This window comes from Syngnathoides biaculeatus, chromosome 13 (assembly GCF_019802595.1).
Source record: "Syngnathoides biaculeatus isolate LvHL_M chromosome 13, ASM1980259v1, whole genome shotgun sequence".
Classification (NCBI taxonomy): domain Eukaryota; kingdom Metazoa; phylum Chordata; class Actinopteri; order Syngnathiformes; family Syngnathidae; genus Syngnathoides; species Syngnathoides biaculeatus.
The window spans coordinates 24,865,422-24,889,563 of NC_084652.1; the positions used below are offsets into that span (position 1 = coordinate 24,865,422).

At 43.0% G+C, this 24,142-nt stretch overlaps 1 protein-coding gene across 2 annotated transcripts in view; it reads left to right on the forward strand.

The window, feature by feature from the left end:
- The first annotated feature begins 25 nt into the window (after positions 1–25).
- The window catches only part of dlgap1a (discs, large (Drosophila) homolog-associated protein 1a), a 162,054-nt gene continuing 137,937 nt past the window's right edge, over positions 26–24,142 (forward strand). The window contains exons 1-2 of one of the 2 annotated variants that reach the window (XM_061838973.1): positions 26–179; positions 6,277–6,482. The gene's annotated coding sequence lies outside the window, so the exon portion shown is untranslated. The remainder of the gene's footprint in view (positions 180–6,276; positions 6,483–24,142) is intronic. The other variant, XM_061838974.1, reaches the window with a different exon arrangement.

Genomic DNA, 24,142 nt, shown 5'->3' on the forward strand with positions numbered 1-24,142 from the left:
AGTATGCGTGTTGAGAAAGTGTAATTTGTGTAAATTGTGAGCGCAGGCTTTGGCCACTTGATGCCCACTCATTGAGGCTTTCGCATTCCGCCGGTGACTCCTTGGACGTCGCCGTGGCTCCAGGAAGGGACGTGACTTTGGATACTAGGCGTTTAACGACGATGTGAAGATCTGACGAGGTAAGCTAGTATTGAAACGTCAGGCGTTGGTGCGTGGTACTTTCAGGAGTGTACAGTTGATGGAGCGATGCTGCTGTTAATGAATGACTCACCTCGCAGCGGTGAGGAGAGCCTGTTGTCTGAACGATAGTCGCTGGCATTTGGTTTCATTTTTCACTCTGTGCCGATCCTGTGGGTCAGAAAGCTTCATTGCAGTCTTCAGCACCCCTGTCGCGGTGACAGAGACCCACTGCTCCGTCGGAGGTGGATATTTTCTCCAGCATTGCCGAATGTATGATGATAAATAGCGTCATGCCTTAAAATATGTGAAAGCTTAAATTTCAGGATTAACTGAACACCCACATTCATAAAAGAGTTTGTGTGGGAGTGAGATTTTAGCAATATGATCTTGAAAAGTGATACTTGATGGTATAGTTTCACACCTCTAACTATAAATCTCTCAAGGTTCCATCAAAGTCATGTTATAATACTATTGCTGTTATAATTGTATTTTGCAAGAAAATAACAACAAAGTACGAAACAGGTTGTTGATGCACAGTCACACACACACACACACACACACACACACACACACACACACACACACACACACACACACACACACACTCTTATCCATCCATCAATTTTCTTCGTCGCTTATCTTCAAGAGGGTTGCGGGGAGTGCTGGAGCCAATCGCAGCTGTCAATGGACAGGAGGTGGGGTACACCCTGAACTGGTTGCCACCCAATCACAGGGCAGATAGAGACAAACAGCCACACTTACAATCACACCAAGGGGCAATTTAGAGTGTCCAATTAATGTTGCATATTTTTGGGATGTGGGAGGAAATCAGAATGCCTGGAGAAAACCCACACAGGCACGGGAGAACATGGAAACTCCATACAGGCAGGTCCGAGATTGAACCAGGGGCTTCAGAACTACGAGGCCAACGCTTTCCATCTGATCTACTGTGCCGCCTTTGTGATCATACAAACATATATATACTGTATATTTGTAATCCCAAATTCAATTGTAATGTAACACTCCTGTGATGTCAAGTGTGAGGTGGTGCAGTCATCCTTGGCTAGGATTTGTCTGCTTTATTTTCTTCCGCTTGAGCGAGAGTTGTGAGTTTGAGTCAGATTGTCGTTTGTGGCTGTGGATGAGGACAAGAGGTCTGTGTATGCTTCTAATTCAAGAGGACCAACTGGTGATGATAAGAGTGTGGGCAGTGTGTCAGATATGAAAACACTCATTTTGCATGGGGACAGTATTAATGCCCCACCAAGTTAATTACAGTTCACGAAAATGAACAAAAAGATGAAAAATAAAATAAAAAAAACATTTTTCTTAATGAAATAAAATGGAACAATGATTTCTGTTTGCAAAACTAATTCAATTACTTATACTTAAAGCAAAGCTGTCATTTGTTTATAGGTTGATAATTAAGCTTTTCAGTTAATTTCCAATGAATGTATTTCATCTTTGGTTTCACAACAGCTGTACGACCCTATGGCACATTGAGATTGTAACATAGTGGTGTCAAAGTCATTTTCACCAATGGCTCCATCAGGATAATAGGTGCCCTCAATGGGCGAAATGCAACAAAGATCAATATTCTGAGCCGCTTATCCTCACAACTCTTCCTTCTCTCTCATTTTCTTCATTCATCAACTTCTCAAAGTATTCTTTCCATCTATTTAACACACTACCGGCACCAGTCAACACATTTCCATCTCTATTCTTAATCACCCTCACCTTCTGCACATCCTTCCCATCTCTATCCCTCTGTCTGGCCAACCTGTAGAGATCCTTTTCTCCTTCTTTCGTGTCCAACCTGGTGTACATGTCTTCATATGCCTCTTGTTTAGCCTTTGCCACCTCTACCTTTGCCCGACATCGCATCTCGATGTACTCCTTTCGCCTCTCCTCCGTCCTCTCAGTATCCCACTTCTTCTTCGCTAATCTCTTTCCTTGTATGACTCCCTGTATTATGGGGTTCCACCACCAAGTCTCCTTCTCCCCTTTCCTACCAGATGGCACAGCAAGTACTCTCCTGCCTGTCTCTCTGATCACCTTGGCTGTCGTCGTCCAGTCTTCCGGGAGCTTCGGTTGTCCATCGAGAGCCTGTCTCACCTCTTTCCGGAAGGCCGCACAACATTCTTCCTTTCTCAGCTTCCACCACATGGTTCTCTGCTCTACCTTTGTCTTCTTAATCTTCCTACCCACCACCAGAATCATCCTACATACTACCATCCTATGCTGTCGAGCTACACTCTCCCCTACCACTACTTTACAGTCAGTAACCTCCTTCAGATTACATCGTCTGCACAAAATATAATCTACCTGCGTGGTTCTACCTCCGCTCTTGTAGGTCACTATATGTTCCTCCCTCTTCTGGAAATAAGTGTTCACTACAGCCATCTCCATCCTTTTTGCAAAGTCCACCACCATCTGCCCTTCAAAGTTCCTTTCCTGGATGCCGTACTTACCCATCACTTCTTCATCGCCCCGGTTTCCTTTACCAATATGTCCATTACAATCTGCACCAATCACAACTCTCTCGCTGTCTGGGATGCTCAGAACTACTTCATCTAGTTCCTTCCAGAATTTCTCTTTCAACTCTAGGTCACATCCTACCTGTGGTGCATAGCCGCTAACCACATTATACATAACACCCTCAATTTCAAATTTTAGTCTCATCACTCGATCTGATACTCTTTTCACCTCCAAGACATTCTTAGCCAGCTCTTCCTTTAAAATAACCCCTACTCCATTTCTCTTCCCATCTACTCCTTGATAGAATCATTTAAACCCTGCTCCCAAACTTCTAGCCTTACTACCTTTCCACCTGCTCTCTTGGATGCACAGAATATCAACCTTTCTCCTAATCATCATGTCAACCAACTCCTGAGCTTTTCCTGTCATAGTCCCAACATTCAAAGTCCCTACACTCAGTTGTAGGCTCTGTGCATTCCTCTTTTTCTTCTGACGCTGGATCCGGTTTCCTCCTCTTCTTTGTCTTCGACCCACAGTAGCTGAATTTCCACCGACGCCCTGCAGGTTAGCAGTGCCGGGGGCGGGCGTTGTTAACCCGGGCCACGACCGATCCGGTATGGGATTCTTTAGATGAACGCTCATATTTGTTTGGCACAGTTTTTACGCCGGATGCCCTTCCTAACGCAACCCTCTGCATTTATCCGGGCTTGGGACCGGCCTACAGATTGCACTGGTTTGTGCCCCCATAGGGCTGCATTACCACCATCATGCCACCTAAGACAGTAAAAATGTATCTAATTGTAACCAAAGGTAAGGCGAAATAAATGTAACTACCAAATTAACTCAGCCATCCTACTCACACCAATAAGATGATAAGTCAAATACAACTAAAGTGTATTTTCTCATGTCTGGGCACCCGGGCTGAGGAAGCACTCCCGGAGACCAAAGTTTGGGCTAATTATATTACTGAGAGGTGTCACAGCTGGTAGCTCCCCCATCAACCTTTGTTCTCTGCTTTAAAAATAAATAAATAAATACGCCAGTCTATCAAGCAAGGAGCTTGGATGAGCAGTTCAGGAGGTCAGCTAGGATGGCAAGCACCACGGTCCTTACGGGGCTACTGTCCCAGATGTCTACAAGGAGGGTCCCAATGGCAAAGAAGGAATCAAACAGTTGCAGATGAAAGCTTCGGGCAAAGCACTGCGGCGGTATGGTCGAGAGTTGTCAGTGGCTGCTGCCGCAGGTCGAACACCTACGAGGCATGGTGAAGAGTTGGCGGCAGCTGCTGCTGGTCGAGCTCCACCGAGGCATGGTCGAGAGGCGGCGGGGTCAGGGGCTGCTGCTGCTTGTCGAGCACCGCCAAAGCATGGTCAAGAGGCGGCGGCTGCTGCAGATCGGGCACCGCTAAAAGGTGGGCTAGAGGCGGCTGGGGCTGAGGCTCCACCGAGACATGGCGATAGGCAGCTCGGGGGTCTGCAGTTGCCTCCCCAGATTGCTGCCATCGAGACTTTATTGGAGTGGATATGAGAGAGGCAGAGTTCACGGGGACTCGAGAAGGTGAACTGGGAAACATGGGTGGCATGCAACGAGTTGGCTCACGGGTGGATTTCGCTTGGCGTGGCTTGGGCGGAGTGAAGCGGGAGGCATAAAGCTTAGCTCTACTTCAGGAGTGTCAAACATACACAAGGAGGTTCGATCAGGCCTGCAGGATACTTTAAAACTGAAAAAAATGCATAAAAGGCACGGAATATATACTTTTGATAAAATGCAATTCATGGATTATCAGATAGGTTACACACTGTTTTGAGACAACATTGTTTTGATTAGAGAAGAAGACAACAGCAGTCTCAGTCTGTCACTGAGACAGACCCAACACAGCAGAGGTATCAATGCGCCATCTGCTGCTTGTCACAACTTTGTTTTTACTCTGGTCCCTACCCCTCCCCTACACCCTCATTAGCCAAAATGTCATTATCCAAACGGAAAAAAGTAGATATGAGTGTAGAATTTTAATGAAAAATGGACCATGTCCTATTTATTTATAAAAATGCACAGAAAACCTCTGTGCTTGGTGTGTTTGCAACAAGTTTCAGTATTGAATTACTATATTATTCGACGCCACTACAAGACTCTTCACTGCAAAAAATATAACGGCTTGCAAGAATAACTGAGAAGTCATAAGATCAACGAATTGCAGGCGGGTCTGAGGAAACAGCAGTCAACTTTCATCCAGAGGCGACAAGTCAGTGAAGCAGCAATTAAAAGCCAGCTACCTAATTGCTAGCAAAATAGTATTAGTATCAAAGCCGTATTCCGACAATGACTTTGCTAAACGATGCACGATGAGGGTGGCTGAACATGTATGTCCCGAGAAGCGACAAGCTATTGCCAATATTAGCCTGACGAGGAACATTATAGCAGAGAGGACCTATCAGCAGATTTTGATTGAAACAGAGAAATAAATTGTACATTTGTCTAAGGAAATCTGAGGTGTTTCATGAAATGTTTTATAAAAGAAATGTTCATTAAATTTCAACATTTTTCTCATATTCTTGTGCTTCTTTACACCAAAGCAAAAGAAAGACATGATATTTTGGTTATTTATAGCACAGTATGGTATAATTTTCATTATCCGGCCCACTTGACATCTACCGAGGCCGTATGTGGCCCACAATGTGAAATGAGTTTGACACCCCTGGTCTACTTGGATGGTTCCACTGGCCACCATAGATAAAAGACCAAACGGGTCCCCCAGAAAAGGTCGGAGGAAGAGGATTTGGGCTGAGACACATGTGAGCTAGAGACAGATTGAGGTGACAAATTGATTTGGACTGAGAATAGGGTGGGAAAAAACGAAATCTATATCAGAGTCAGAAACGGGCAGGGAGTCATGTAAGTCGGGGTCCTCCTTAAAATCTGAAAAATTTTAGTCTAATAAAACATGTGGGGTGAACGTGTCGGGCATGGAGGATAATCATAATATGTGGGTACGCAGATGAAAAGGAAGGAGAGGACAAAAATACAGAGCCCTCTCAGAGAGGGGATGTTTTGTTAGCAGGCTGAGCACACTGGGAGGCAGACCGGCAGCGTCACCTGCGACACCACGTTTTTCCGGTGGGTCCTGTTCAGGCCACGTCGTACTGTCACGAACATGCGGCATGGAGTAGGACCCAAATGCATGACTCCAAGGCAGAGACATGATGTAGAGGGTGGTTCTTATTCCAGGGAGAGGTCATACACAGGTAGGCAGTCCAATAAAGACAAAGGCACAAAAAAGTGGCAAAAGGCAAGGTCCAAAAAAGTGAAAACGAGATTGGGTAACTACTAGTTAAAAACAAGGCTTAACTAGACTTGGCTGTGTTGGGACAGAATACTGGGTGTAACAACGAGGCAAATACACAACAAGAAGCTCGTATACTCACGCAAAGTACTGCAGTTTCAGACAATGAACTGGCAAGTAGTAATACAACACAAAAGGCTTAAATACATGACATAATTAGAGGCAATGAGACACAGGTGAGGAGCTGCTGTCAGAGGCAGCCGCGCACAATGCAGTGGCCTGGCTACGTCCCTGACACCATTCATCCTTTCATTTTCTGTACTGCTTATCCTCACTAGGGTCCCAGGTGGGCTGGAGCTAATCCCTGCTATCTCTGGGCGAGAGCCAAGTTACACTCTAAAATGGTCGCCAACCAGTTGCAAGGGACATATCAACAAACAACCATCTGCAGATCCATCCATCCATCCATCCATTTTCTGAGCCACGTATCCTCAGAATGGTCACGGGAGTGCTGTAGCCTATCCCAGCTGTCAACGGGCAGGAGGTAGGGTACCACCTGAATTGGTTGCCAGCCAATCGCAGGCCACATAGAGCCAAACAGTCACACTCAGAATTACACCGAGAGGCAATGTAGATTGTCCAATTAGTGCATGTTTTTTGGGATGTGGGAGGAAACCAAAGTCCCCAGAGAAAACCCACATAAGCATTGGGAGAATGTGCAAACTCCACACAGGGAGGGCCAGGATGTAACCCTGGTCTTCAGAACTGTGAGGCTAACGCTTTCCAGCTGCGCCACAGTGCCCACAAGATGTATAATTATATATAAAAAAAATAATACTTTGAGTGATATTTCAACCAATGTCACTTTCTTACATTTTTAATTTGATTCCCATGATATGATAAACTAGTAAATAAATGTCACTCACTATCACAATTAAATTACACTTCTGAATATATTTATATTCATATACATATATTTATCGAAAGCTGGGATGTTAATTTGCCATGACTAATTAAAATGTTGCCCTGCCAACCAGTTCAGGGTGTACCCTGAACTTTAGAGATTGCCACCTTTAAAGACGTGGTGGGGCACATTTGTTCCGCGGGACCTGAGTTTGACGAGCGTTTTTACATTTTTTCAGGTAATGTACAGTAGTTCACTGTCCGTGTGTTGCCCAGAAAGAATGTCATTACAACCTGCCTTTGTATTAGATTGGAAACAATTACTTAAAGGGCCACTGACAGCACAATATACATTTTAAAACAGACATTGTTATGAAAATTACATAGAATATTACTCACTTCAATGTCTATATAAAAAAAAAAAGGCGCAGGCAGCGTGTCATTAATGCGCAAATTTGCGGAAGTCTCACTTGACATCCCAGCAGCGGCCATATTGCCTGCAACGTCATTTGCAGATGTCACACTGGGACGGTCGCCATGGAAAATACGTCGTGGCACCAGCTATGGGAGAGGAACGAGAGAGATTTTTTCAGATTTTTCTGATGCCCCTTCTGACACAGAAACTCTTTTCGAAGATGAGAACATCTCACAATCAAGTAAGGTTACGAGGGCAATATTACCCTATCGTTTCAAAGCATATTTAGAGGATATGCGGATCCCCTTTAACTAACAACAGACTCCCCGACAGTCTGTATGACTGTATGTAACGTACTCAGGAGGACCCATGCCAGGTGAAGTAAGTGCTTCAGGGGTGCCTAGACACTGGTGGCTGGTGGGGGGCGGGGGCGGGAGCTCCTTTTTTCCTCCTGCATGCGACCAAACCCTCTCCCCGCCCGATCCACCTCTGTGTCGGGGCTAACACCGGCCCCTGCCGGTAATGAACAATGCCGGGCCTGGAGTCATCAACACATTTAGCACCCCTGACATACGTACGTGGATCTTTTGTTATGTTCTGAGAGAAGGATTCGATCCCCCTCACCCAAGTATTATCCTATTTAATAGCGCTATAGACACCTACCTGTCATTTAGAACCCACAAATCTCTCGTCCTTTGCACCTGTGCAATCCATTTTTCACAACAAACCAGGTTTTTTGGAAACGTATGAAGAGTGAATCGCTCCTCTTGAGTGTTTGAGCAAAATCCAGCAATACAACGAGCTGGCATTTTGGCTAACATGCAGAAAAAATAGCTAATCTCTTGCAGGTACAATAGGCGTAAATATGTGACCCCGCCCCTGGAGGCGTCTGTATAAAACGTTACTTCCTGCTTTTTCTTCAACTCAAAGTCCAAGATGGACTTTACTTCGCGAGAGATGAAAAAAACGATATATGCCAACATTCAGAGCTGCCGTGAAAAAACGGATGGGACCATTCTGGATGATTATTTTCGGTTAAAAACATACTAAATTTTCTGTTTTAGGTGTCAGTGACCCTTTAAGTAAGTTGAATAAATTGATTATATACAACCTCATAGCAAAATCTCTGCTTCGAGGCTTCATTTCACCCGCGTTATGTGGTTTGTTACTGTGGACTCTTACACTATGCTGTTCAAAAATAATTTCGCATGATGGCAGAGAGACAAAAATTGTCTTGAAAAGACAGAATTTCCAAAGTTAGCAATCAGTTCACACAGCACATCTACAATGATCAATCATGTAAACACTGTGTTGTTAACTGCATAGTTCAACAAGTTAATGTAAACATGGATGTTAACAACTAATTTAATATAGTCTACCATCACGAATTAAAATGTACAGGTATGTATCGGGTTTATACCTTCACATTGGTAACGCTGGATAACGATAAATTGCGAAGTGTTGAAAACTCATTTGTGTTAAATTACAAGAGAGCTTTCAGAAAGATGCCAAAAAAAAAAAAAAAAAAACAGCAGAGGCTGCTGCGCTGAGATAACATCCTTCAGTTTCGGTGAAGTTCTGAAAGGATCGTGCTTCAGCAGAATGTGGGTGTGATTCACTTCTCACTTTGTTCAGTCACATGTGTATGGGCTTGTCTTACAGACCATAAGTGTAATACAATTTCATTTACAATAAAGTCAATAGCCCTGCAATGCTCTTTTTATGTGAACACATCCAAAACAAGTGGCTTTGGATGTTATTTATGGTGAGTTTTCTTGGTTAAATATGAAAGAAATCAGTCCTGTATTGCTTCCTTCTTCCATCAAAGCATTGTTCGACTCCTTTCTCGTTGTCATTTGTGAGTCAATCCCATTAATATTGAATGCTTCAAGCGGAAGACTACGGCACTCATCAACCCAGTCGGTCTGAGTAATGTTTTGGGTGTATCATTCTTTGAAGTATCTGATTAATCATGATTTTTGTGGATCCTTTGTTACAGTACAGCCCTCTGGACATGCTTTTTCTGACTATGCACAACCGCCTGCTCAGAAATCTCTTTTTTTCATCTGTGGTGGTCGTCGCAGACCTTTTGCTGCGTGGTTTGTCAAGAATAAATTCTGTTTTGAGAAACTTGGCATGGATAGATTGACATGTACTTGTTGGGGCAGTGTGACTGCCATAAAGTTCCTGAAACTTGTATTTAACTGCTATTGGGACAGAAGAAAAACTTGCGAATTTGAGAATGGTATACATATGCTATGCATTCAATTGGTGAACCGGGGCAAGGACTTACAAATACTGCAAAACCTAAGCTGTCAGCTACTGATGGCCTCATGTCTGTCCTAGGAACTCCTAAAATGAAATAGAAAAATGGAAATTTATAGTGAATTTTGGGATACTCCGTACAGACAAAATTTAAAAGAAAATAATGATTGTGGTACATGAAGGGATGCTTGTGTAGAGGGTTCAGACACCACCTCTAGACAAAAGTTTATAATCAACATTTATTTAAGATAACTCCTTTTGACAGTGACTGACACTTTTCATTGTGATTTTAGTTATTTGGCTAAGTAGTCAGTAGATGGCACACCTGCGCCGCTCCCTTTGAATTGATGCGTGAGGAAGATCACGTCTCTGCACATGCGCAGTAAATTAAAAACTGTTGCCAGAGCAAGACACATGGGCTAATTTGTATATTCAACGTTCACAGTTATGCATAACTAATAGCTGGAAACATTTTCATAAAATGTTAAAGCGATTATTGATTGAAGTGTTATATGTTTCACATTGTTTGCCGTCGCGATGTGATATAGATAAGTAGTTTTGTTTTTTCTGAGTTGAGTAATGGCCACTAGTTTTCCATTGTGTTACAGCAGAGAACGCATGTGGTGCGCATGAGTGTATGTTCACGCACGTTGGTGTGCATTTGGGAATGAGAGCATAGTGTCGATGTTTCTTTCATACATTGCGCTGGAGCTAATGACAAATGATACAAATTTACTGTTTAGATTTAGGAACTGTATTGTTTTGTTTTTTTAAAAGACATATTGTACTAAGTATGAACTTTGACCACATACACACACACACATCTACTTAAGATTTTTTTTTTTGTATTTGGCACTTTATTGTAGTTTCGTTTTGCTAAAGAATATTTTTGGATGATTGCAAGTTAAATGATTTCTGAATTTTTGAGCCATCTGTACTAAATGTATATTGACTGTGTTATATTGTTTTGGTGATATGTTGTATGTATGAATATTTTTAATGTTGCACAATTAATAATAACTGTAGTGGCAGAGCGGGACAGACTGGCTAATTTGTCTGTTCCTCACAGTTCACAGATCCATTGTGCCTACCACCTGTGTATCGCTTGTGCAGAATTAGCTTTTTGTGCACTGTATTGTCTGTGCTTTCATCCTGGATCAGGTCAATGTGGAATTCTAAAATTAGACACCATCTCATCCCGCACTTTCTACTTTGGCTTTCTTTCCCACTCGGAAAAGAGAAAATCTACTCCAGTTTAACCACTTTTTCTTAGATTTTTCACATATTTCGACAGTCATTGCATCTTAAAACAACAGCATTTCATTTTTAACTTTATCCATTAATATCGAAAGTAAACATAAGCAGCATGCGTAGCTCGTCTTTGCTCATCCTTGCCCAGACTGTGTTGCTAACTAAAGCAGTGGTGGTGGACGCTGTCATTATAAAACACATTGATGGGCTGTGTAAGTACTGTAACATTTGTAATCATGAGTGTACATCTTTGAGCAGCCCTATGGGGGGCACAAACCCGTGCAATCTGTAGGCCGGTCCCAAGCCCGGATAAATGCAGAGGGTTGCGTCAGGAAGGGCATCCGGCGTAAGAACTGTGCCAAACAAATATGAGCGTTCATCTAAAGAATCCCATACCGGATCGGTCGTGGCCCGGGTTAACAACGCCCGCCCCCGGCACTGCTAATCTGCAGGGCGTCGGTGGAAATTCAGCTACTGTGGGTCGAAGACAAAGAAGAGAGGGAGGAAACCGGATCCAGCGTCAGAAGAAAAAGAGGAATGCACAGAGCCTACAACTGAGTGTAGGGACTTTGAATGTTGGGACTATGACAGGAAAAGCTCAGGAGTTGGTTGACATGATGATTAGGAGAAAGGTTGATATTCTGTGCATCCAAGAGAGCAGGTAGAAGGTAGTAAGGCTAGAAGTTTGGGAGCAGGGTTTAAATTATTCTACCACGGAGTAGATGGGAAGAGAAATGGAGTAGGGGTTATTTTAAAGGAAGAGCTGGCTAAGAATGTCTTGGAGGTGAAAAGAGTATCAGATCGAGTGATGAGACTAAAATTTGAAATTGAGGGTGTTATGTATAATGTGGTTAGCGGCTATGCACCACAGGTAGGATGTGACCTAGAGTTGAAAGAGAAATTCTGGAAGGAACTAGATGAAGTAGTTCTGAGCATCCCAGACAGCGAGAGAGTTGTGATTGGTGCAGATTGTAATGGACATATTGGTAAAGGAAACAGGGGCGATGAAGAAGTGATGGGTAAGTACGGCATCCAGGAAAGGAACTTGAAGGGCAGATGGTGGTGGACTTTGCAAAAAGGATGGAGATGGCTGTAGTGAACACTTATTTCCAGAAGAGGGAGGAACATATAGTGACCTACAAGAGCGGAGGTAGAACCACGCAGGTAGATTATATTTTGTGCAGACGATGTAATCTGAAGGAGGTTACTGACTGTAAAGTAGTGGTAGGGGAGAGTGTAGCTCGACAGCATAGGATGGTAGTATGTAGGATGATTCTGGTGGTGGGTAGGAAGATTAAGAAGACAAAGGTAGAGCAGAGAACCATGTGGTGGAAGCTGAGAAAGGAAGAATGTTGTGCGGCCTTCCGGAAAGAGGTGAGACAGGCTCTCGATGGACAACCGAAGCTCCCGGAAGACTGGACGACGACAGCCAAGGTGATCAGAGAGACAGGCAGGAGAGTACTTGGTGTGTCATCTGGTAGGAACGGGGAGAAGGAGACTTGGTGGTGGAACCCCATAATACAGGGAGTCATACAAGGAAAGAGATTAGCGAAGAAGAAGTGGGATACTGAGAGGACTGAGGAGAGGCGAAAGGAGTACATCGAGATGCGACGTAGGGCAAAGGTAGAGGTGGCAAAGGCTAAACAAGAGGCATATGAAGACATGTACACCAGGTTGGACACGAGAGAAGGAGAAAAGGATCTCTCCAGGTTGGCCAGACAGAGGGATAGAGATGGGAAGGATGTGCAGAAGGTTAGGGTGATTAAGGATAGAGATGGAAATGTGTTGACTGGTGCCGGTAGTGTGCTAAATAGATGGAAAGAATACTTTGAGAAGTTGATGAATGAAGAAAATGAGAGAGAAGGAAGAGTTTAAGAGGCAAGAGTGAAGGACCAGGAAGTGGAAATGATTACTATGGGGGAAGTCAGAAAGGCACTACAAAGGATGAAAAATGGAAAGGCAAGTTGGTCCTGATGACATACCGGTAGAGGTATGGAAGCAATTTGGAGAGATGCCTGTGGAGTTTTTGACCAATTTATTCAACAGAATACAAGCGGGCGAAAAGATGCCTGAAGAATGGAGGAAAAGTGTTCTAGTTCCCATTTTTAACAACAAAGGGGATGTTCAGAGCTGTGGGAACTATAGAGGAATAAAGTTGATGAGCCACACAATGAAGTTATGGGAAAGAGTAGTGGAGGCTAGACTCAGGACAGAAGTAAGTATCTGCGAGCAACAGTATGGTTTCATGCCTAGAAGGAGTACCACAGATGCATTATTTGCCTTGAGCATGCTCGTGGAAAAGTACAGAGAAGGTCAGAAGGAGCTACATTGTGTCTTTGTGGATCTAGAGAAAGCCTATGACAGAGTACCAAGAGAGGAACTGTGGTACTGCATGCGTAAGTCTGGTGTGGCAAAGAAGTATGTTAAAATAGTACAGGACATGTATGATGGCAGCAGAACAATGGTGAGGTGTGCCTTAGGTGTGACAGAGGAATTTAAGGTGGAGGTGGGACTGCATCAGGGATCAGCTCTGAGCCCCTTCCTGTTTGCAGTGGTAATGGATAGGCTGACAGATGAGGTTAGACTGGAATCCCCTTGGACCATGATGTTCGCAGATGATATTGTGATATGCAGTGAAAGCAGGGAGCATGCAGAGGAACAATTAGAAAGATGGAGACATGCACTGGAAAGGAGAGGAATGAAGATTAGCCGAAGTAACACAGAATATATGTGCGTGAATGAGAAAAGTGGAGGGGGAGAGTGAGGCTACAGGGAGAAGAGATAGCGAGGGTGGACGACTTCAAATACTTGGGGTCAACAATACAGAGCAATGGAGAGTGTGGTCAGGAAGTGAAGAAACGGGTCCAAGCAGGTTGGAACAGCTGGCGAAAGTGTCTGGTGTGTTATGTGACAGAAGAGTGTCTGCTAGGATGAAGGGCAAGGTTTACAAAACAGTGGTGAGCCGGCCATGATGTACGGATTAGAGACGGTGGCACTGAAGAAACAACAGGAAGCTGAACTGGAGGTGGCAGAAATGAAGATGTTGAGGTTCTCGCTCGGAGTGACCAGGTTGGATAGGATTAGAAATGACCTTATTCGAGGGACAGCCAAAGGCTGGATGTTTTGGAGACAAGATTCGAGAGAGCAGACTTCGATGGTTTGGACATGTTCAGAGGCGAGAGAGTGAGTATATTGGTAGAAGGATGCTGAGGATGGAGCTCACAGGCAAAAGAGCGAGAGGAAGACCAAAGAGAAGGTTTATGGATGTGGTGAGGGAAGACATGAGGGCAGTTGGGGTTAGAGAGGAAGATGCAGGAGATAGGCTAAGATGGCAAAAGATGACACGCTGTGGCGACCCCTAACGGGACAAGCCGAAAGGAAAAGAAGAGGAAGAAGAAGACGTGTACATCTTTGAGTGCATGGGGGCCGGGGTCAGGGGGCAGGTGGAAGGTAAACTAGTAAAAGAGAGTGTGGCAGAGCAGCAGTAGTTGTTAGAGAAAGTTCCGTGTTGTGTGCTGCCTCAAAGAAACTAGTGGCTTCCTTTTTTCATTTTTTACAGTACGTATGTGAATTGTGCCATTGGATGTAACAACCAGCCACCCCTCACTCATTGAATCACATTGCAAAATGCCATAAACTGAATAGTTTTTTTTTTTTTTTGCACGTGTAATCCGGTTAATAGTTGGTACAGGTAAAATTTCAGTATAATAGGGTAGCAATTAGGTTATAGGTTTTCTTTATGCAATGTGGTGGAATATTTGTTAAACTGTATGTGCTGACTGTATTTTCGTTTGGAGGGATTTGTATTTAAATGAGTCTGATTCTTTTGTGAAAAAGAAATGCTTTTATTTATTTTATATTGTAACCATTGTTTAAGAAGGACAGGAATTGACGTGTTGAGGAGACACGGAAAAAGAGAAAGAGAAAAAAGGCGAGACGGAGTGCAAGGCACTGGTTGTTAGAGGGCAACGAAAGGACAAAGAAAGTGAACGGTGGACATTTATCAAAAATTGATCAATGTGTTAGACAAGGACTATTGAAAGTTCAACTGGGATAGTGTGTCGTTTGAGTGGACTACTCAAATCACGCCGTAACGTGGTGGAGTTAGCCGCTACCACAGGGGCTAAGTGAATGCACGGGACTTGGGTTGGGCGCGAGCAACCAGCTAATGCTAGCTAGCCAGGCCTGTGTATTGGACCATGAAGGAGAGGACAAGGGCGCTAGGGTTGAGCTAACGTGGTGAGAGAGGATGTGTTTGGACTTCAAGGAAGTAAAAGGGATGAGGACCGTGAGGACGCCGGACATAAGAAAAAACACCTTCACCTTTCTTCACTCCTGCCTTGGGAAGCACCGCAGTGACATTGGGTTTTGAATTTTGTTTGCTTGCCGGCTATATTCATATTTCTTTGGGCCCTGAGTATGTGTGCATTGTGTACCTGTTAAATTGACTTTATTTGACTGTTGTGTATATGTGTTTGATTTTTACATCCTTTATTTTGTTGTTAAATGTTCACACTTTTTGTTACATAACCACTTTTATTATTTGACTATCTGCAAAACAGTTAAAATAGTGGTGAGTTTATTTGGTAGCTTGATTATTTAAATTAGGATGATGTTAACTCATAAGGGGAAATATTATTTCAGAGAATTAAATGCACAAGTAAAGAGTAAAATTTTAATAGACATTTAGAGTAATTAAAGTTGAGTTAATTTATTAGTTTCATACTTTGGAATAAGAAAAGAACTCAGGTGGCTCCCTCGTTGAAAAGTATTTTATACTAGAGAGGCACTACACGCGCAACGCAGAATATCTGCAAAGAGACTGCATCAGTGGTGCATGGTCTGGAAATTGCGTTTGTTCTTAAAAATGGGAACTAGCACATTTTTCCTCCATTCTTCAGGCATCTTCTCACCCGCTTATCAGTTTCTGATACTTTTTCCCCATCGGAATACATACGTCAAGGGTGTACGGAGTGAAAGCCCATGTATAAAATGGAATACTGACATACTGTATGTACAGTACAGTATGTGGTCAGTTTCGTATACTTGCTTGGTCCTTTCCATTAAACATGCAGCAACATGTAGTCAAATCAGAATGCAAATGGGTAAACGTAACAAAACAAACAAATAGTATGAATTTCTATACCAGTGATTTCCAACCTTTATAGAGCCAAGGCACATATTTTACAATTGAAAAATCAAACGACACACCAACAAAAGTAAATGTCACCAAAAACGGATAGATTAATTACTGTATATACTTGCTGCCCTCTAATAGAAGAGGATTTTTTTGTTCTGTCTGTCATTGTGCCTCACTGGCATAAATAAATGAATAAAGATAGATTATTTCTTGGAAATAAATTCTTACTGTTACTCTTCGATTATTATTTTTTTTTTTTTTTAGCAATTACATAAAATTGGATAACTTCCCACGGCACACCTGAAGAGCGCTCACGGCACACTAATGTACCCCGGCACACTGATGTACCACGGCACACTTTTTCGGAATCACTGTTCTATACTTGTATTTTATTCCTTTTCTAGCACGAATTGGTAACGTAGCACAACCTAATCAAAATCAATCTCCTTTGTCATTTCAGTTGAGGTGAAAAATATGCATCCATCCATACATCCATTTTCTTTGCCACTTATCCTCACGAGGGTCACATGGAGTGCTGGAGCCTATCCGAGCTGTTAACGGGCAGGAGGCGGGGTATACACTGAACTGGTTGCCAGCCAATCGCAGGAAAAATATACATTGGTTCCCAATGTTTTTCACTTCAATTCATATTGAAGGCTCTATCCTTTTATTCTATTTGTGTCACCATTTCCCCTTCAAAGTTCATGCTTTGAATAGATGTATTTTGTAATACCATAGTAAATTATATATTAGCCACAGAAGTGCAGTCCAGCAGAGACATTCCTGCATTTTGTGTTTCTGCCACACTGATTGTGAACTCTGCAACACTAAGTGTTCCATCTTTCATTTCACATTTAGCATTCAGTACTCAATTTGTTATGAGTGAAAGATCATGAGCTTCATGGCCTGTCATCTTTATTTTTGCTTTTGAAATAAATATTTGTATTTTTTTTACTTGTACTCTGTGTGAAAGTGAGTGGGAATGGGCAAAATGGAATTGTTTTGTGTGTTGATTAAAATTAAGAAAGACTTTTTAATATTTTATCCATCTCTCCATTTTCTAAGCGGTGTACCCTCACAAGGGTCGCAGGAGTGCTGGAGCCTATCACAGATCTCATATGGCCGGAGGCAGGGTACACCCTGAACTGGTTGCGAGCCAATCGCAGGGCAACATTTTAATTAGTCATGGCCAATTAACATCCCAGCTTTTGATAAATATATATTTGAATATCAATATATTCAGAAGTGCAATTTAATTTTGATAGCTTATCAGAGTGACATTTATTGACAAGTTTATCATATCATGGAAATCAAATTAAAAATGTAAGAAAGTGACATTTGTTGAAATATCAGTCAATGGAGTTTGCATGTTCTCCCTGTGCCTGTGTGGATTTCCTCCCACATCCCCCCAAAAAATCCATTAATTGGACACTCCAAATTGGCCCTAGGTGTGATTGTGAGTGCAACTGTTGTTTGTCTCTATGTGCCCTGCGATTGGCTGGCAACCAGTTCAGGGTGGACCCTGCCTCCAGCCCAATGACAGCTGAGATTGGGTCCAGCACTTCCGCGTCACTCATGAGAATAGGTGGCTCAGAAAATGAATTTATATATACCCTGCTGTTGTACAAAAATGCCTCTTCTATGGTGAGGGTGTGGAGGAGTGTTAAATGGTTCAGTCCCTCAGAAGAGGAATTAGGTAGGGCTGCTCTATTAAGGTATCTAGACAGAAAGAAAGGAAAGAAGAGAGCAAACAAAAAAGACAGAGAACAATAGCAGCATAAAGTTTTATGAGACTATTACAACCAAGTGTGCACATCAGCATCAGTGGTTGTTGCCTAGCGCTCACTTTTTTCCTGACCCACAACCCACTGTATGAACTTTAAGTCTTATAGAGGGACCACGCAATTAGCTGATTTGGCAAATTTCTCTTGGGCAGTCTTCCAACTTTTTTGCAGCACAAACCACCTTCATGTAAATACGATATGGAGAGAAAAAAAACAACAACGAGGGAAAACAACACTTTAGACCATTGCTATACCACAATTAAACATGCATATTGCACAATTCCCCGTGCTCCCCGAGGCTCCCATTATCACTGCTTAATCTACTCAATACCTACATCCAGGCAAGTGCTTAAGTGTGCGAAGCCCTTAGTAAAATGTTAAAAAGTGGACCAATGAGGCAAAATTAAAACTTCAGAGCTGAATTGATTGCATAGACTGGAGTGTCTTTGAAAATTCAGCAAGCAGCCTTGATAAATTCACAGATATTGTTACCATGCATGTCAATTTCTGTGTGGAGGTGTGTGTACCAACAAAAACTTTTCGCACTTTTAATACCAACAAGCTGTGGTTTACAGCCAGACTGAGGCAACTCCGCCAGGCTAAAGAGGTTGCATATCGTAGTGGGGATAGGGCCCTCTACAATTGCACTAGAAACCATTTGAAATTAAGATTGCAAAGAGTGATTATGCAGCAAAACTGGGGAAAAAATCTTGGCCCTTACGACTCCAAATCAGTCTGGCACGGGTTTACAATCACTCACTAATTAGAAGTGACAATCCCCCCAAGTAGACAACAATAGTGGGCTACCAGACGACCTCAACACCTTTTACTGCAGATTTGAAGAGGACACTTTCCCTCCACAGATTCACCAAGTTGCACCACCGTCCACTTCAACATCTCTAACTCCACTGTTTACCATCCATAAATGGGACATGAGCCAGATGTTCAAACAACAAAAGATCAACAAAGTGCAACGGCAAGACTTGTTGTCCCCATCCTGCCTCAAAGTCTGCACAGACAACCTTGGTCCTGTCTTCACAAAGATCTTCAACAAGTCTCTAGAACCGAAGAAGTACCAACGTGCTTCAAAACGCTCCACCTTCAAACTGGTTCCAAAATATCTTAAAGGTCAAGTGTCATCAAACGGATGATTTTTGGTATGTTATTAATGAAAAACCAACAGCCAATATGGTCCCATGTATTTTTTCACCACAAAACATGATTTTGACGTATACAGCTTTTTGTAACTCCTGCCATGAAAATCCTCTCAGGGATTTGTTTTCGAGAAGAAGCAGGAAGTGACGTAAGGGACAGCGGCGCCCCCTCGTGGACTTGTTTGTTTCTATTAGTTTCACCTCCGGGAACGTAGCTCGTTGTTCCTTCGTGTTAGCCAAAATGCCGGCTCATTGCATTGCTGGACATTGCTTGAACGCTCAGGAGAATGGAAGTACCCTTCATAAGTTAGAAAGAGACCCTGTTTTTTGTGAAAAATGGAATGCACGGGTGCAGAGGACGAGAGCTTCGTGGGTTCCAAATAACAGGTAAGTGTGTATACAGCTCCAAAAAAAAAATAGTTTGGGGCGGACCACATAATCGGTCTCTCTCATAATGTAGCAAAAGATCCGCGTATGAAATGTGTTGATGTGCGCATACAGCTACTAAAAACAATAATAGTTTGGGGCGGACCACGTAATCGGTCTCTCTCATAATGTAATAAAAGATTCGCGTATGAAATGTGCCAATGTGCGCGTCGCCCAGCCAACAATGTCTCACTCATCCTCGTCTCAATAGTGTTCATCGCGTACTGCGGCAACTTTGAACATACCCCTAAAAGCAGCATAGCTCGGCTCCACCTCCTCCTTATATGCCACCACAGGCTCCGAGACTCAGTCACACCGGTCTGAGGCGACGCATTCGGCGGTCACAGCTTCTGCGAAGGCTGCGCGTCGGGTTTTGCGACAGGGGTGGCTCTGAAGAACCCAGCCGAGAATGCGTTACTCAGTCGCGTGCGCGCATAAAAAGCCCCAGATCGACTGTGAGCACACACCTAAAGCAGCACCACTCGGCTCTTTCATAAGCCAGACTGGCTGGCTGCGATGAGCCGCGATGGCTCATCTCCACCGTGGAAGTGGATCGGATGGGATGTGGTTTGGCCGTGATCGGATATCATCTGAATATGGCTCAAAACAATAGTGTAATATTGCCCTGAGGGCTCGAAACAATCGTGTAATATTGCCCCGGTAACTTCACTCGGTTGAGTGGTGTTGTCCTTTTCGAAAAGAGCTTCGGTGTGAGAAGGGGAGTCGGTTGTTCGGCTTACATAGTAGCAGGCACTGCGAGTTTTCAACGGCGGAAGTGACGATGAGGTCAAGGACAGAGGATGCGACTAATATGGCGACCACTTGGATGTCGAGGGACACTCAATTGTGCTACTTTGTGCATGGATGACGCGCTCTCCGCTCACTTTTTTTTTCCGTATAGACATTGAAGTGAATAGTGTTGTATGTATTTTTCATTACAATATCTATTTTATAGGGATGACAGTCCCACTTTAATGACTACAGGCCTATTGTCTTGGCATCTGTGGTCATGAAGTCATTTGAACGTCTTGTGCTGGTTAGGGTTAGATCACATCACACGTCCCCAGCTGGACACAGTGCAGTTTGCCTATCAATCTAACAGGTATCCAGGTGATGCCATAAACATGGGTCTGCACTTCATCCTTGAACATCTGGACGGTGAGGGAACGTATGCTAGGATCCTGTTTGTGGACTTCAGGTCTGTGTTTAATACCATCATCCCTGAACTCCTCTCCTCCAAGCCTCTCCAGATCAGCCTCATGCCTGGCATCTGCCAGTGGATCAACAACTTCCTGACAGGCAGGACACGCAGGTGAGGCTGAAAGACACCACGTCATCCATGCGCACTATCAGCACCGGGGCACCCCAAGGTTGTGTCCTCTCCCCTCTGCTCTTCTTGTGCTACACAAATGACTGCACCCCAAGGCACCCGGCTGTCAAATGTCTGAAGTTGGCAGTGACACCACAGTCACCGGCGTCATCAAAGACGGTGACCAGTCTGTGTCTCGACAGGAAGTGGCAAGACTGAAGCTTTGGTTTGGCCAACACGACGTGGCGTTGAACATTCTAAAGACTGTAAAAATCATTGTGAACTTCAGGAGGCATCCTTCACTACAGCTGCCCCTCACACTGTCCAACTGTTTTGTGTAAACCTTTGAAATCTCCAAGTTCTTGGGAATTACAGTTTCAAAGCACCTGAAGTGTGAGACGAACATAAACTCTATAATCAAAAGAGCCCAGCAAAGGATGTACAGTGTAGAAAATAGACCCTCAAAGACCATACAATCAGTAAAACTTAAACTTGTAACATGACCTAGACCAAAGAGCTGTCCAAAACACCGGAGAAAAAATTGTACAACTCCACATGGCTGGAAAGGGCTATGGAGAAATTCCCAAACAGCTTGGGGAAAAAAGCTCCACTGTTGGAGTAATCATTAGAAAATGGAAGAAGCTAAACATGACAGTCAATCTCAATCGGAATGGAGCCCCATGCAAGATATCACCTCATGGGGTCTCAATGATCCTTAGAAAGGTGAGGAATCAGCCCAGGACTACACGACAGGACTTGGTCAATGACCTGAAAAGAGCAGGGATCACAGTTTGCCAAGGTGACTGTTGGTAATACACTAAGACGTCATGGTTTAAAAATCATGCATGGGATGGAAGGTTTCTCTGCTTCAACCAGCACATGTCAAGGCCCATCTTAAGTTTGCCAATGACCATTTGGATGATACAGAGGAGTTATGGGAGAAAGTTTTAGTGTCAGATGAGACCAAAACGGACCTTTTTGGTCATAATTCCACTAACCGTGTTTGGAGGAAGACGAATGATGAGATATAATATAATATAATAATATGAAAAATATTAACATTGATTTTCTAATTTGTTCAAATACTTATTTGCAGCTGTATCACACAAATAAATTGTTTGAAAAAATGATACATTATGATTTCTGGATTTTTCTTTATAGACCCATGCATGGTTTCTAAATGGGAGAACTTATTTTGAGACACACAATAATTAAAGGTGATTCTTTCTAAACCAATCATGGGGTGGAAAATGAACCATGCCAAGTTTACACAGAGCACAGTAGCACCCATCACAACAGAAAAGGAAAATGAGTGTTGCCTCAGAGGAAACGATGAAAGCCCAAGGCTCAACTGATGACATCATTGACAAGAAAGACTCAAATATTTGTCAGTGTGGATTTATTTTGGTTTGGTAGTCTGACAAAAAAAAAAAAAAAAAAAAAAAATCTGAGAATACTCTGCACCCCACCCTCCCAAGACAAGCTACCAGTGAGCAAGGTTAAAATAAGTGATTCAAGTGGATGATTAAAGTTGAGGGCCATTTTACCAATGGACTGAATGCACGAACCACTCCCAGGGAGCCAATTTCCAGTTTCTCAGAAGTAGTTAGTGATAAAAATCACCGCATCTAACTCTTCAAACTTTACTCAGTGTCTGCTGGAATTATGTAAAGCTGCTGTAAATAACATTTATTGTAGTTATCCAAGTAGTAATCAAAGGATCCTTATTTTATTTAACAAGCCATTTGCAGTTTCAAAGTACTACATGCATTGCCCGTGTGTGTGTTCTTAAAAATTGCATGGCTTTGAGACATTCCACTCTTAATTTTTTTTTTATAATGAAGCAATCACATCTGTAACAAAGTGCTAAAGTACATAAAGAATGAACATACATAAAATAGAAAGTCTTTGTTATCATTGTATGGGGATTTAGTGTACAGTGAAGGCCTACCCATTTAAATACTACCAAAAGCACTGACATCACATTTACAACTTCATTACATGATTGATTATCAATCCATCCATCTTCACTACGGTCACGGGCGTGCAGGAGCCGATCCCAGCTGACTTTGGATGAGTAGCAGGGTAGATGACAAAGTAGTTCCAAGTCTATCGCAGGGGACACACAAACAAACCATCTACAGAGTTTTCAATTAACTTACTATGCATGTTTTGGGGATATGGGAGGAAACCGAGGTACTGTGGGGGAAAAAAAAAAAGCACATAAACATGGGTAGAACGTGCAAACACCGCACAGGGGAGGATGGATTTCCTCAGAACTGTGTGGCACATTTATAATAAAATAATAAAACAAGAACAACGATGAGGATAGGGTACTTTCAGGATCAATGTTCTCATATCTCTATTGCTTCTCGGTCCCCGTGAGTGACCACAGCGTCATTATGGCAAGCAGTTCATCAGTCTGGCAGTAGCCAAATTGTACCAAGTTCGAAGGAAACGGGAGGGGTGTCAGAGGGGGATGAAGCTTTGACTGCCACCAGTTCTTGTTGTTGCGATGGTGAAAAAAATGTGTGGCAAATGTTAACTTTTCATCTCCTTTGTAATATTGGATCACTGTTAAATGTGTTAAAAATGAAAGCAGAGTTAAATTGCTGAATGGGCGGAAGAGCATTACCTGCCAGTGTAGTGTATATGGGTTAAATAAATACGTAATTAATTGAGGAGAAAAGAATAAGTCAGAAGGGATGCCTGTGTTACTTCCATTTTAGTGTAATTTTAAGTTACAGCATTATTATAAATTAAGCTACTTTTTCTTGTAAAGCTTGGTAAAGGAGACTGACTTGCGCTGTGAGGTTGTGAGTAAGCATGGGATCAGATCAGAATCAGCTTTAATTGCCATATAACTGGGGGTTCCTGTTCTTGTTAGTTTAAACCCAAATATGCACCAATCTGTACTTTGTGTAGACCACAGGTTGAATTTACGTGTAGAACATGATTTAGGCAGGCTGGAGCTTGTTGAGCTTCCAATTATTTGGCCAGTCATGCAGGCAGGTGAAATAAGGGAGAAAGAAGGAAGAAAGAAAAAGTAGAACAGGAAAACAAAAAGTCCCAAGGCAGAACAGCTGGAATCCGTATGTTGCTGCTCGCAATACGTTCAGAGTGGACGTGTGCTGCCTGCTTCCTTCTCAACAGCTTTTGCCCTAGGACCCAAAAAGGGTAATTTGGAATGCCAGCAGTTATTGTGCAACGTGTTATGTCCTGGCTGGGCCAGTCTTCTGCAAGTTGGTCCAACAAAGAGCACTCACCAAATGAGGCTCTGACCTTTATGGTCATCCACCAAGGGAGTGCTCTCTCTCCCCCCAAACACACACACACACACCACACACACACACACACACACACACACACTTTTACACTCACGTCCAGGAGCAAAAGGGAAGTGGACCTGACTCTGAATGTTATGTACTGGGTGTCATCTTTAATACCATGTTTGTTACACCACTGTTTGCTTAAGAAGATATCCATTCATTCGAAAAATACCAACACCACACGATTGAATATTGCAACTACACAACCACACAATATCACACGTTTAA